General features: G+C 49.6%; 1 long non-coding RNA gene across 1 annotated transcript; it reads left to right on the forward strand.

Moving 5' to 3' along the window:
* The first annotated feature begins 9052 nt into the window (after positions 1-9052).
* On the forward strand, positions 9053-13910 carry LOC127693991 (uncharacterized). The gene is made up of 3 exons (XR_007979773.1): positions 9053-9436; positions 10731-10943; positions 13294-13910. It is a non-coding gene; the product is annotated as an uncharacterized LOC127693991 (long non-coding RNA).
* Positions 13911-14509: the final 599 nt, after the last annotated feature.

The raw sequence follows: 14509 nt of genomic DNA on the forward strand, positions 1-14509 counted from the left end.
GCTTGGTGCGTTTCCCGTACTTTAGACTTCTGTAATTTAGAACGCTGTACATTTACATACTTTAAAAATAAGGGCCGCTGGTGGCTGCAAATGCCTGGCATGGAAACAAGTGAATTATATATTTTATTTTATCTAAAAATCCCTGTGTTTGCTCATTGTCTGTGTATTTAGTGTGTGTGTGTGAGAGAGAGAGAGAGAGAGAGAGAGAGAGAGAGAGAGAAAGCGCTTCATGTAGCCCAGGTTAGCCCCGAATTCCCTAGGTAATTAAGAATGATCTTGAGCTCAGTTTCTCTCACCTTGTGCGTTCCCGGGAGCACCCCGTCAGCTGAGCTCAGATCCCAAATTTTAGTCTTTTTACTGCAATATCAGAATTTGCTTAGCTGAGGCTCAGGTTTGGTCGATTTCTTTCTTTTTTCTTTTTCTTTTTTTCTGCACTCTATCTACATTTTCCAGAACGTTCATCCCAGAGGAGAATTTACACTGACATCAGAACGTGAGGCGCCCCAGGCAGGGACTGACCTAGGACAGACAACCTTACCCAGCTGGTGCCCAGACAGCAGCTCCTATGAGAAACAGAACGTGGTTTCTGGGCACATGGAGGCTTCCTAGTAGGGGCCCTGGATTCATCTGCACCCACCGCTGTCATCTGAGCTCTGAAAACCTCAAGTCAGCCATGAGCAATTCACTTAATCAACACTTGAACAGCTAGCCTGCGCTCTCAGAGCAGTCCGCTAGAGGGCGCCTCTTCCTTCACCAAACGCTGGGGACTTCCAGCTAGAAGGGAAAAATGCCCGCAAGGGTCCGAAAGAGTTGTCCCCGGCAGGGAGCAAGGGGAGGAGATGGGGGTGGAGCTGGTGAAACGTGAGCCCGTGGATCAGAGAGGCCACTGTGCAGCCCTGTAAGCGAGCGCTGTGCTGTAAGCCTGGGTATGAATCGATGCCTTGAAGCCCTTGAAACAATTAGGCTCTGTAATGGCTCCCAGTGAGCAGGGCAGGCTTAGAAACCCCTTGTCCCTTGCTCCTTCCTCTCCGATACCGTACCCATCCGTGGACCGTCCTTAGGTTGCTAGTTTGGTTCCAGCTCGAAGGAGTAGCCTGTGACACTCGGGGTTCGAAGAAGCCTCCGCTTTCCCCATCAAGGGGCCAAAGCCCCCTAGCTTCCGGATAGCTCCATTTCCGTGGCCAGAGTCTCCCCTCAGTCTAGTCACCCAGAAGCACCCTGGCCCAAAGTCAACCAACCGGCTTCACTTCCTGGTCCCAGTGACCCGTCACCTAAGCAGGCTGGTCCAAGGCCGTGCACTCTCAGTCCCAGCAGGAATGATTGCTTTGGTCTGTTGTTGAAGAGACCCCTGTTCACATCTCTCCAGGGAAAGCACGGAGCCTGAAAGTGTGTGACAGAGGCTGCATACCTCAAGGCAGGCAGGAACCACAGGGGACCAGGTGTAATCTTCAATGCCTCTGGCCCCACCTCCTAAAATGTCAATCATCTTCCCAAACAGCACAGTCTGCTGGGGGTGCAGCAACACACTGTTTTGGGGAGACATTTCACATTCAAAGCCTAGCACTCAGGCCTCGGAGCACAGGGACTCTGCTTGGTTCCAGCTCGGATCCCTGAAGGTACCCGCTCGCTCCTTACCAGGAACTCCTGAACACAGCCCACGTGTTTCCCAGGCAACGGAGGCTGGGTACCAGTCCTGGGGACTCTTTCTGACTCAAAGTTGGGAGAAGGCGCCCGCTGGCTCGAGGCAGCTCCTCACGCAGCAGCTGCTGGAGAAACCAGGTTTGTCTGCTGGTCTGGATGCTGTGAGCTGTGGGTAGGGAGTATCTAGCTCGGAGTTCCTTTCCTGGTAGAGGATGGAACAGCTGGGCTGGTGTTTGGATAGCCTGAAACCTTTGCTTCAGGGTTACTCGGGGAGCAAGGCTGCAGCTCAGAGTTAGAATGCTTGCCAAGCGTGTGCACGCCGAGTCCCTTCTCCAGCCTCGGCCTTCTGTCTGACCGAGCAGGTGATGGCTAAGAACCCAGGGCTTAACCGAGGCTCCGATGGGCCTTGGGTACTGAAACCAGGGTACACACAAAAATACATTCTTGCTTCTGGCAGTTTAATGTCATCTCTGTCTCCCGAGGTTCCAGAAGGAGCAAGCTGTTTACCAAGAAAGGGTAATTAAAACAAGGGGGGAGGGACCCGCTGAGGAACTGGACCAGCAGCGTGTCAGGGTCTGCAAACTAGGTGCTTTAATATCTGTCCTGTGGCAGCAAATGCCAGACCCAGACACACCCTGTTTAAAAAAAAATGTGATTGCTTAGCTCACTTTACCTCGGAATCTTGCCTCCCCCAGTTCCATATCACTCACTCACACACACACAGACACACACACACACACACACACATAGACCCCCCCTCCCCCCAAATTCCTCTGATTTAAAGAGAGCCCTTCTCCTCAGGCAGGATTCTTAAGCTCCAACAACTCCAGCAGAGCTGAGTACCTACTCACACCCTCTCATGGACTCAGCCTGGTCCACTATCTACCCTGCCCTGGCCACCCCAGGGCTAGGAATTGGACAACTAGGGTGTCCAGGTCACCGCTGGCGCACACAGAGGTGGTTCCGCTCACAGGAGTAAGCCCCCCTCTCCCCGGCTTGCGCCATCCTTCTTTGGGGAACCACAGTAAAGCCACTCCCTTGCAGTTCTCTCCTCTGCCCTGCCTAATGAGCCCTCGGCTTCCTCAGTGTGTCCTCACCCCCACCCCATGGTGCGCATGCCCCCTCTCTGTAAACTGGGCAAAAAGCTATCTTTTCCAGTGGTAGCCATCTTCTGGGCCTATGTCTGGGTGCCAGGCTTGAAGCCAGGTGGGTCCTGACTTCAAATTTTATATGCATCATTTTAAAGCAGTAATAAACACCCAGCCTTTTCCTATCTGCAGGGACAGTGTGTGGGTGTGTGTGGGTGTGCACGTGTGCCTTTTTTTTAATGCACTGTCTCTATCTGTCATCTGTCTATTAATCCATTTGCCTACTCATCTTCATTGTCTACCCATCTACCCATCCATCCATCCATCCATCCATCCATCCATATACCCACCCACTCTTCCTCATCATGCATCCTTCCACCCACCCACTAACTCATTTATTCATTTCAATCAGCCCATCCATCTATCCATTTATCCATCCATCCCTTAGTCCATTCATCTATCCAATCTATCCATCCACCCATCAGTCCATCCACCCATCCATCCACCCATCCATCCATCCATCCATCCACCAATCCACCAATCCATCCATCCATCCACCAATCCACCAATCCACCCATCCATCCACCAATCCATCCATCCATCCATCATCCATCAATCTTGTCATCCACCCATCCATCCACCCATCCATCCATCTACCCACTCATCCTCACCATCCATCCATCCTGTCATTCATCCACCCCCCACCTCTTCTCCACCCCTCCCCCAACTGATCTCTTTCCATCCACCAGCCTATGCGCCCAGCTAACCATCTATCCCTACCCGTCTCTCAGGTTTCCGTTCATTTCACCCGCCCACTCATCTATCCGTTCACCCATCTCCTTATCCACTTACCTATTAAGCTCCTTCCCAACCACCCCCTACCTGTTCACCCAGTAGCTACTGGACGATATTATGTGTAAGTACACTGTAGATGTCTTAACACACACCAGAAGAGGGCATCAGATCTTGTTACAGATGGTTGTGAGCCACCATGTGTTTGCTGGGATTTGAACTCAGGACCTTCAGAAGAGCAGTTGGTGCTCTTAACCACTGAGCCATCTCTCCAGCCCTCGCTACTGGACGATATGATGAGCTTCTATTTTTATTTTTATTTTCAAGACAAGGTTTCTCCTTGCAGCCCTGGCTGTCCTGGAACTTGTTCTGTAGACCAGGATGGCTTCTAACTCAGAGATTTGCCTGCCTCTGCCTCCAAGAGCTGGGATTAAGCTAGGTTTTTATTTCATTTTATTTTTTTTTACATTGACCGGCTGTTGGGGAAGAGTCAGAGGACCCCTTGTGAGAGTTAGTTCTCTCCTACCATATGGGCTCCAGGGTCTGACCTGGGTCGTGAGGCCTGGTGGCGAGCGCCTCTGCTTGCTCAGACATCTCTGGACCTCTGCAGTGTTTAGACCGATCCCCCAGGCAGCTTGTCTACTCTTTGTTATGCTATCTCTTTGGTTTAAGAGTGTTTATTTCTTCCACGGTTAAACTAGATTTATCTCATTGCTGTATAATTTGTGGTTTCTGAATTTTAATTCTCTATGTTAATGTGAATGAATCTCTCATATATCTGCTGAAAAGATGTAAATGCTTTTTAAAATTTTGCCTTTTTTTTTCTTTTCTGTTTTTATCAAGATGGGGTTTTACTGTGTAGCTCTGGCTGTCTTGGAATGCACTCGGTAGACCAGACTGTCCTTGAACTCACAGAGGTCAGTCTGCCTCTGCCCACCAAGGTTTGAGATTAAAGGTGAGTGCCACTACTGACTGGCAAATTTCTGCCTTTTGTATGTATGTATGTATGTATGTATGTATGTATGTATGTATGTATGTGTGTGTGTATGTATGTGTCTTAGTCAGAGTTTCTATTCCTGCACAAACATCATGACCAAGAAGCAAGTTGGGAAGGAAAGGGTTTATTCAGCTCACATTTCCACACTGCTGTTCATCACCAAAGGAAGTCAGGACTGGAACTCAAGCAGGTCAGGAAGCAGAAGCTGAGGCAGAGGCCATGGAGGGATGTTACTTACTGCCTTGCTCAGCCCGCTCTCTTAACCCAGGACCACCAGCCCAGGGAGGGCACCGCCCACAAGGGGCCCTCCCCCCTTGGTCACTAATTGAGAAAATGCCCCACAGCTGGATCTCATGGAGGCATTTCCTCAAGGGAGGCTCCTTTCTCTGTGATAATTCCAGCTTGTGTCAAGTTGACACACAGAACCAGCTGGTACAGTATGCATGTGTGTATGTATGTATGTATGCATGTATGCATGTATGTATTTTTATTTTCTCTGTGTGTTTGCATGTCATGTAGATGCAGGAGACGTGGGAGGGGAGGAGAGAACATCAGGTCCCCCAGAGCTGCAGTTATGCGCAGTTCAGTTTCCAGCACCCAAATAACTGACATCAAAAAACAAAAAACAAAAAAACAAACAAAAAAAAACCACTTGGGTTCTGGGGACTGAATTCAGGTAAACATTTTGCCTGCTGAGTTATCTCTCCAGCCCCACATCTCTGTTCTGTCTGCAGGTGCTGTGGGGTTCAGGGGATGGTGTTGGGTCCCCAGAGCTGAAGTTAAAGGTAGGAGTGAACCACACTATGCGGGTGCTGGAAGGGACCTTGGGTTCTCTGGAAGAGCAGCAAGCATCTTAACCCCGGCCTCTCTGCAGTCCAATCTTTCTTTTTGATTGTTTTCTGTCTTATCTCTGTCCTTAGTAAATCATTTCCCCTTTCTCTTACAGCTGAGTCTCTGTTCTCCCTCATTTCTGGTGATGAGTACTTTACTAAGTTAGCAGATTATTTACTTGTTTATTTAATTATACATATTGACTTATTTCTTTATTTTATGTATGTGAGGTACACTGTCCCTGTCCTCAGACACAGCAGAAGAGGGCATCAGATCTCATGACAGATGGTTGTGAGCCACCCTGTGGTTGCTGGGAATTGAACTCGGGACCTCTGGAAGAGCAGTCAGGACTCTTAAGCACTGAGCCATCTCTCCAGCCCTGTTTTGTTGAGACAGGGTCTCACTTTGTAGCCTTGGCTGGCCTGGAACTCACTCTGTAGACCAGGCTGCCCTCAGCGTCACAGAGATCTGTCCGCCCCTGCCTCTTGGCTGCTGGAATTTAAGTTGTCTGCCACTATGTCTGACTGGCGAGTGTTTTCATTACGAGATTGCTGTGTTGCTGTGTTGGTTTTACCCCGTGCTGGATATGCACTTTCCCCATTTACTTCAAAGTGTTTGACGTTTTAAAAATTATGATTCATCTTCCAAACTACTTAGAAATACTTGTTTAGCCTTCCAAGTATGTGGATCCCTTAGTTTGTTATTCAAGCTGGAGGAGGGTGTCCTCCTCAGGAGAATTCTCTGGTGTTTGTTGAAACTCTCGTCGCGGGCTGTGTGAGTCAGCTTTCCATCACCAGGACAAATGCCTGAGACGGAAAACGTTTAATTTTCACTCGTGTCTTTAGAGGTCATTGAACTCTCTCTCCATCCTCAGAAACACCTTCGTCTGATCCTAACAGGCTGTACCATCTTTCCCAGAGCATATCTTTCCCACACAGCCTTTTTGTCTTGTTGGCTCAACTCAGGTGTCAACTTGACACACCTGAGGATGGGGGGACCTCAACCGAGGAAGTGTCGCCATCAGACTGGGCTGTGAACTTGTCGGTGGGATATTTTCGATTGTTGATTGATATAGGAGGGCCAAGCCAACGGTGGGTGGTACCATCCCTAGGTCAGTAGGCCTGGACTGTGTATACACAAGGTAGCTAGAACAAGCCAGGAACCAGCGTTCCAACACAGTCTCTGCTTCAGTTCCTGTTCCAGGTTCCTACCTTGAGCTCCTGCTCTGACTCTCTTCTTTAATGACAGACTATAACCTATAAACCAAATAAACCCTTTCTTCCCTAAGTTGCTTTTGGACATGGTGTTTGTCTTAGGGTTTCATTGTTGTAAAGGGACAAGGCAAACATTTAATTGGGGCAGGCTTACAGTTTCAGAGGTTCAGTTCATTATCATCACTGCGAGAAGCATTGCATCGTGCAGGCAGACACGGTGCTGGAGGACCTGAGAGAGTTCTACATCTTGATCCAAATGCAGCCAGAAGGAGGGGCTCTTCCACAGTGGGTGGAGCTTGAGCACTAGGAGATCTCAAAGCCCGCCTACACATTGACACACCTCCTCCAATAAGGCCACACCTATTCCAACAGGGCCATGCCTCCTAATAGTACCACTTCCTATGGAACAAGCATATTCAAACCACCACAGTGTTTCTTTCAGCAACAGAAACTGAACTAGGTCATATGCCTTTTTTGACTGACAGTAGATAAACTTAGGACATTTATTTATTTATTTATTTAAGATTTATTTATTTATTTTATGTATGTGGATATATTGTCACTGTCTTCAGGCACACCAGAAGAAGGTGTCAGATCCCATTACAAATGGTTGTCAGCCACCATGTGATTGCTGGGATTTGAATTCAAGACCTCTGGAAGAGCGGCCACTGCCCTTAACTGCTGAGCCACCTCTCCAGCCCAGCTTAGGACATTTATAATGATTGAAAGTACTGATATATTTGGACTTAACTGGCATATTTGGAATTATATCTAATGGCTTCTTACTGTTTAATAATTTTTCCTCCCATCTTGCATGTTATTCCTGGTTAGCATTTTAATGATTTTGCTTAACTGCTCTGATTTATCATCATCATTATCAATATTACTATTATTTATCGACTTCAGATTTAATTTCTCCTACAACTCAAGGAAATCTCTTATATCTTTCCGGTGAGGAGTCATGAGTAGGAATGTCTCAGGCTCTGTCTGAAGTGTCTCCATCACACCTGATCCTGGATTCCCAGTTTAGCTAGGTATAAAATTCTGAGTTAGCAGAACTTCAAAGCATTGCCTCTGGCAGTTACTGGTGATGGCTGGGAATTCTGCAAATTAAATTGTCATTTCTTTTTAGGGCTCCTGTATTGGCTCGATTAATGTGTCAACTTGACACAAATTAGAGTCATCAGAGGAGAAGGAGCTTCAGTTCAGGAATTGCTTTGATGAGATCCAGCTAAAAGGCATTTTCTCAATTAGTGATCAGTGGGGGAGGGCGCAGCTCATGGTTGGTGGTACCATCCCTGGGTTGGTAGACCTGAGGTCTATAAAAAAGCAAGCTGAGTAAGCCAGGGAAAGCAAGCCAGTAAACAGCACCGTCCATGGCCTCTGTACCAGCTCCTGCCTCCAGGTTCCTGCCCTGCTGGAGTTCCAGTCCTGACTTCCTTTGGCAATGAACAGCAATGTGGAAATGTAAGCCAAATAAACCCTCTCATCTCCAACTGGCTTCTGGTCATGGTGTTTCGTTAGAGCAGCCCTAGCTAAGACAGACTTTACGCCGGGCGGTGGTGGCGAACACCTTTAATCCCAGCACTTGGGAGGCAGAGGCAGGTGGATTTCTGAGTTCAAGGCCAGTCTGGTCTACAGAGTGAGTTCCAGGACAGTCAGGGCTACAGAGAGAAACCCTGTCTCGAGAAAAAAAAAAAAAAAAGACAGACTTTACAAGAAAAGTGTGTGGAGAAGAGCTCTGTACCGTTTTGACCTTCCAAACATGGCCTCTACAACTCCTAGCTAAGCTCCAAACAGATTTCTGTCATCCCTCCTCCGGGAACTGAGCATGCTCAGTGATCCGTAGTTTAAACTGAGCATGCTCAGGAGTACAGGTCTCCGCTTAGGTACCTCTCGGCTGTGCTTGCGGATTGGCAGGCCATAAGATCTGTATTGAGTTGCTAGTTCCTTTAGTTGCCATCTTGGTGGCATCCTCCTTCGCAGGCCCCCAGTTGTCTAACACAAATACAGACACATTTCAAAGAACCCTTGGGACGAGCAGGCCATGCACGAAGCAGGCGGACTCGGGGTGCAGAGCTGATTGGGTGAGGCGGGAGGGATCACTGCTCAGTGGTCCTCAGGGGGGCCTCTAGGTCGGGGTGGTTTCAGGAGATCGGGGTTAGGATCAGAGAGTAAGCTCCTTTCGTTGGCAGTGGGGGGTGGGGGTGCTTTGCGAGGCAGCCCCAGAGAGCCACACCCCGTACACAACTGGTTCATCTCTCCCAACTGGGGGAGCCACAGGTCTACATGGTCTGCCAAGGGACACCACCAGCCCGCAGACCTTCCTTGACTCTCGGAGGGGGAAGAAGCGAGGATTCTCTGAGGATGCTGGAGGCTGAGCCTCACGGACAGCCAAAGCCAGGGAAGGGAGCTGGGGAGAAGACATCAATCTTAGGGAAACGGAAGCTTGCCCGGCCCCGTTTCCTTCCAAACAAGGAGATGAGCTGGAAGAGGCAGCTGTCTCGAGCTGTCTGGAGCTGCCACAGCTCTGGAATCACACCGTGTAACTGCTCAGTGCTTCAGGTCGGGGACGGAGCGGGAGGGGCCCTTCGGGCCATATTTCATGGGAGAGGTATTGAGCCCTCATCCTGAGGAAGAAATATGGCTGTTAAACAGGCGGCTAATGGCACGCCATTTATCTACTGGCAAGTGAGGAGGCTCATTAAGTTGGCCGGCCCAAGCCGGTCTCCACAAGAAATGCAAAATTAGCCGGAAGGGCAGAAATGGGACGGAAATGAAAGTGAGGAGGGCGAGCGAGCATTACCAGAAATTGGAACTTCTGAGCCAGTGGCGGGAAGGAAATGGAGACTATTTTCTTCCCGTTCTAAAAGGTATGTGCGTTGATTTATTGCAGCTTAGCCTTTGGAAGGGATCCCCGTAAATGAAGCACCTTCTGCTGTTAAATCTCCACCCACTCCCCAACTCAGAAATCGAGCAAGCAGCACCGGTCTCTTCAAGCCAAAGGCTGGGTAATCAGAAAAATATCAAGCATGGTTTCGCCCCAGCAGGGAGAGAGCAGGCAGCTCCGGCCCTGGGAAATCTATATGTAAATGCCGGTGATTGCAGTTCCCCAGTCCGCCCTTCATCCCGCCATCCCATAATTGTGGTCTCTAGCCACTGAACTCAGTCAGATGGGATTTTGGCTCCTAGCTGGGAACTGCATGGATGAGGGCGTTCTGCTGGGGAAGAGCAAGGGGATGAAATCCAGGCTTGGTCTCTGCTTAGTTCTAGGAGCCCAGCCTGTGCTTCGGATTCAGTGTTTTCCAGACAGGGTTTCTCTGTGTAGTCCTGGTTGTCCTGGAACTCACTCTGTAGACCAGGCTGGCCTCGAACTCAGAAATCCGCCAGCCTCTGCCTCCCAAGTGCTGGGATTAAAGGTGTGCGCCACCACCACCCAGCCTCAGTTCTTATGTTGTAGTTGACACACTTGGGGTGGAGCCTAGTGATTGGGGAAATCACACTATTTGAAAATGTTTTAAAAAAAAAAAAAAAAAAAAAGCTTGAAGCTGGAGAGAGGGAGAGAGAGATGGCTTGGTGGTTAAGAGCACCGTCTGTTCTTCCAGAAGACCCAGGTTCAGATCTTAGTACCCAAATGGCGGCTCTTAGCCATCTGTAACTTCAGCTGCATGGAATCCCACCCCTTCTTCCGGCCTCCAAGAATACCAGATACACAAATGGTACAAATGGTATGGAGACTTACATGTAGGCAAAATACTCATATGTAAATAAAATTAATTTTTTTTAAAGTAAAACTTTTCTGGGGCTGGGGAGATGGTAAAGTTAGAACCTGGGTTTGGAGATTCAGCACCCGCATAAAAAGCCAGGTACAGTAGTGTGTGGCTATAACCCCGCCTCTGGGGAAGCCAGCCAGCCTAGACTTAGCAGCAAACCCCATGGCCCAGTGAGAGACTCTGTCTCAAACCACAAGATGGAGTAGGACTGGCCTAAAGCCACCTCCCTACCACACACACCAATTGCCATACACTGGTTCTCAATACACTGCTTCCCACTTCTAAAAACTGGGGCTCCTACACCCCTAGCTTCATGCTCTCTCCATCCCCATGAATCTATAGGTAAACAGAGACAACACCATATGAGGTCACAGCTGTGTCCCTTTACCCATAGGGACATGCTCCAAGATGTCCCTCAGCTCACTTGTCAGATGAAGGAATGACTCTCTAGACCATGTGCCACCTAAGAAGTTCTGAGGCACAGCGACTAGGCTGGGTGTCTGGTTCTGTCTGTCCTCATATCCAGATGAACTGGGGCCACCGTGCAAGCTGACAATGCCAGAGTCCCAGGCTCAGAGCTGGAGGGAATGCTGGCACAGGAGAGCAGGTCAGAGGGGGCCCTACGTGAAAGGAACAGTGTGGGGTGACCTCCCAGTCGTGCCACCTGTGTGTCTAGAAGCCCTGCTTTTAGGGGTTCTGGTTTTGAGGGGGTGAGGAGAGGCCTGAAGGGTGGAAGCCCCCGTCCACTCAGATCATTCGTGATGGTTGATTGGGACTGGCAGCTGGCCTAAGATCAGCCTAGGGCGGTAGTGAAGTTCTCTAAACCCTGTGGGATGTCTCCAGGGAGGGTGGGAGGAGAGAGACATGGCCTGAATGTAGGTGGCACCATCCCCTGGGGTCCTGGATTGAACAAAAAGGAGAAATAGAACTGGGCATCAGTATCTCTCTCTCTGCTTCCTGACTAAGGTTACAATGTGACCAGCATCTCTCTCTCTCTCTCTCTCTCTCTCTCTCTCTCTCTCTCTCTCTCTCTCTCTTCTCTCTAAGGATACAATGTGACCAGCATATCTCTCTCTCCCTCTCCCTCTCTCTCTCTCTCTCTCTAAGGATACAATGTGACCAGCATCTCTCTCTCTCTCTCTCTCTCTCTCTCTCTCTCTCTCTCTGCTTCCCAACTGAGGATACCTTGTGATCAGCTGCCTCACAAGCCTGTGGCTGTGAGCTCTGTCTGTATCATGACAGAAACAATTGTTAAGTAGCTTTTGTCTGATATTTTGTCGCAGTACTAAGAGAAGTAATTAATAAAGATCCCAGATTCTTCTCTGAGCCTGTGAGTTGAGTCCCAGCGAACAAACACAGCATAAAGTGAAAATAGTGGCTAAGTTTCTTTTCTTGTTCCTCTGATAAAACACTCTGACAAAAGAGACGTAAGGGGGAAAGAGTTTATTTCCGCTCACAGTTCAAGGTCCAGTCTGTCACTGTGGGGAGATCAAGGTGATGGAGCTTGGGACAGGTGCTCACAGCACACCGACAATTAGGAAGCAGAGAGAGATGAATGCGTACCCCGACTCAGTTTACTTTTATACAGTCTGGGATCCCAGCCAGGAATGGGACCTGCCTACAGTTATAAGATGTGGACCTTCCCATGCCCATTAATGAAATTGAAATACACCCCCCCAGGCATGCCCAGAGCCACCCTCCTCCACCCCCGCCCAGTGAGTCTAGATTCTGTTACATTAACACTGAGCACAGAGGATCGTGAATGGCACCCCTGCTTCATCAGGGCGTGGACACCGTTGCTTCCCTTCCTGCACACAGCTGGCATGGCTGGCTGGAGGCTGGGGGTTATGATCATGGCATCCAGAGATGTATCTCCCAGAATAGCCCCAAGTTCCCAAAGCGATTTCTCCTCAATGTGTAGGCCTCTGATTGCTGTAATAGTACACCTGAACCATCTTCAGGTGCAAACTCAGATCTGTCCCCTTTTTGGTCCCTGAGCCATGAGTTTCTAAGACAGTAATCATAGTGGTGCCTTGTTGTGGTCAGGGGAGGCTCTGTCAGGGAAGGTCCCACAGAAGAGCAAAGCAGAGGGGCTGTGCCCGCGGCACCTGGGCAGTGCTATCCACGTGTGAGCACCCCTGGGTTTCCTGTGCGGGAAGGTTGGCCCGGGGCAGCACAAGGAGGTAACCTGGAGCCTTTGAGAGGCAGAACCTCAGGAGAAGTCCTTAGGGTCCTGTCCTGGGAAGGGCGAGCTGCTGGCTTGGGATGGTGGGCATTGGAGCCTGAGGATAACAGACTCCAGACAGTGTGACTCCACTCCAAACCTCTCCCCACAGGACACTCGCCCTCCCCCACACCCACTCCAGCCATTACCGCCCGCCATGGCATTGACTTAACAGCCTCCAAATGTGTTTCAGACCACAGCAGGCATTTCGTTTTAGTAACACAAAAGGGACTAATGTGCCCCCAAAGTAGTGGCAATTTGGATTGAGCGCAGCATTTTAATTGGCTTTATTGCGTTCCCTCTGACTTTGTTTTTTTTTTCAAAATTATTAGACAATTTCGTAGGTTTTTATGATGAATTTCAGTCAAGCCTCTCTGACTCTCCCTTCTATCCCTCTCCCACTAGAGCGCACCCCCACTTCCATGTCTTCTTGTGCTTGAGTGATCCAGAGTTTAGACTTTCTAGTCAGAGCCGATGGAAGATTGTTTGGGGGAAGGGCAACAGCTCAGTACTACCCTACGGAGGACAGTAGCCCCTCCCCCAACAACTCTTAACGTCCAATAGTCCCTTGGGGAGGGTGGAGCCTCACGGAGCCCCTCCCCCTGTCCTGTGCAGGTCAGCTGCAGCCACGCCAAGTTTTCTACAATTTCTAAAATGAGTTACTTACGTGATTGGAAAAAGTAAACTTTATTTTTATGCTTTTGTTAATTTTTGTTTTGTTCTTTCTTGACAGGGACAGGTCTGACTGGAACACAAACACACCGTCCTTTCCAGTGTGTCGGCTCACCTTGCTTGGAGCTGGGCACGCCTGGTTCTCCACGCTCCTGTCTGCAGCAGACCTCTCCAGGAGCCCCTCGACAGTAGCCTCCAGTTCGGGGAGCCCTGGGTTCGCCACCTTGGCGCTGTTCCCCTCTGAGTCAGGAGCTGCGGGAAGGCAATTTGAAGTGGGAAGCTGGAGATGCGGGGAGTAGGAGAAAAAGAAAAGCTCATTGTTTTTGACATTTCTGGAAAGCTCTGGGCTGATCATGGTGTCATGGGCTGTGAGTGGGACCCGCTGTGCCAGGGCGACTTCTGCAGCCTTCCTTAATTAGCTCTGTCTTTTTCTGTGGTGGCCTCTGGGTCTCTCATGGGATTGACTGAACCGGTCTAAAAACAAAGGCCCTCCCTCAGAGGTGCTGAAGATTCTGGTAATTTCACTCTCTGTTCTGCTTATCTGGGGTTCGCTAGAAAGCATTTCCGATAAATTCCATTTCGTGTTCACAAAGGCGCGGGGGAGGGGAGGGCTGTTGTCATAGTGACCAGGGGTGGACCACACTATTAATTTGTACAAGAACAATAAAGGATGCCACTGACCCCCCCGCAGGAAGCCTGAGATTACAGTGACCATTATCTGTCACATTTAATGGGAGACTGAGGGAGCTTATGTGGTCAGTACAAATGCAGATTACCTCAGACACCCCTCACCCCAGCTCCTGCCGTGTTGAGCGCAGGCTCCTCTCTGTATAGTTTGTGAGATTTTCTGGGTCCCACGCTTTCCTGAGGCTGTAGCCCGTGAGGGCTGTACATTTGACTGCTCAGCTGCTACAGTGCTTGTCTAGTGTGCACGAAGCCTTGGGTTCAGGCATCACATAAGCGTCGCAAGGTGGCATGTGCCGGCAACCTCAGCCCTTGGAAGGTAGAAGGTCAGGAGTTAAGGTCATTCTTGGCGCCATGTCCAGTTTGAGGCCAGCCAAGCCATGGGATACATGGCACTCTCTCTCAAAGAAATAATCAATAGTAATGAAATAGTATCAAAAAATCCCAAGTCTCCTGGAGAAGGAAATAACCTGAGGTGGGGTTTGAAGGTGAGAGTTGGGGGGCCTCCCCCTCCCCCCATGCACACCAACGCATGCACACCAACGCAGGCAGAGGTACACTTCCACTGTTCTGTAAAACCAGCCCAGGTTCAA

This window comes from Apodemus sylvaticus, chromosome 10, assembly GCF_947179515.1.
Source record: "Apodemus sylvaticus chromosome 10, mApoSyl1.1, whole genome shotgun sequence".
Classification (NCBI taxonomy): domain Eukaryota; kingdom Metazoa; phylum Chordata; class Mammalia; order Rodentia; family Muridae; genus Apodemus; species Apodemus sylvaticus.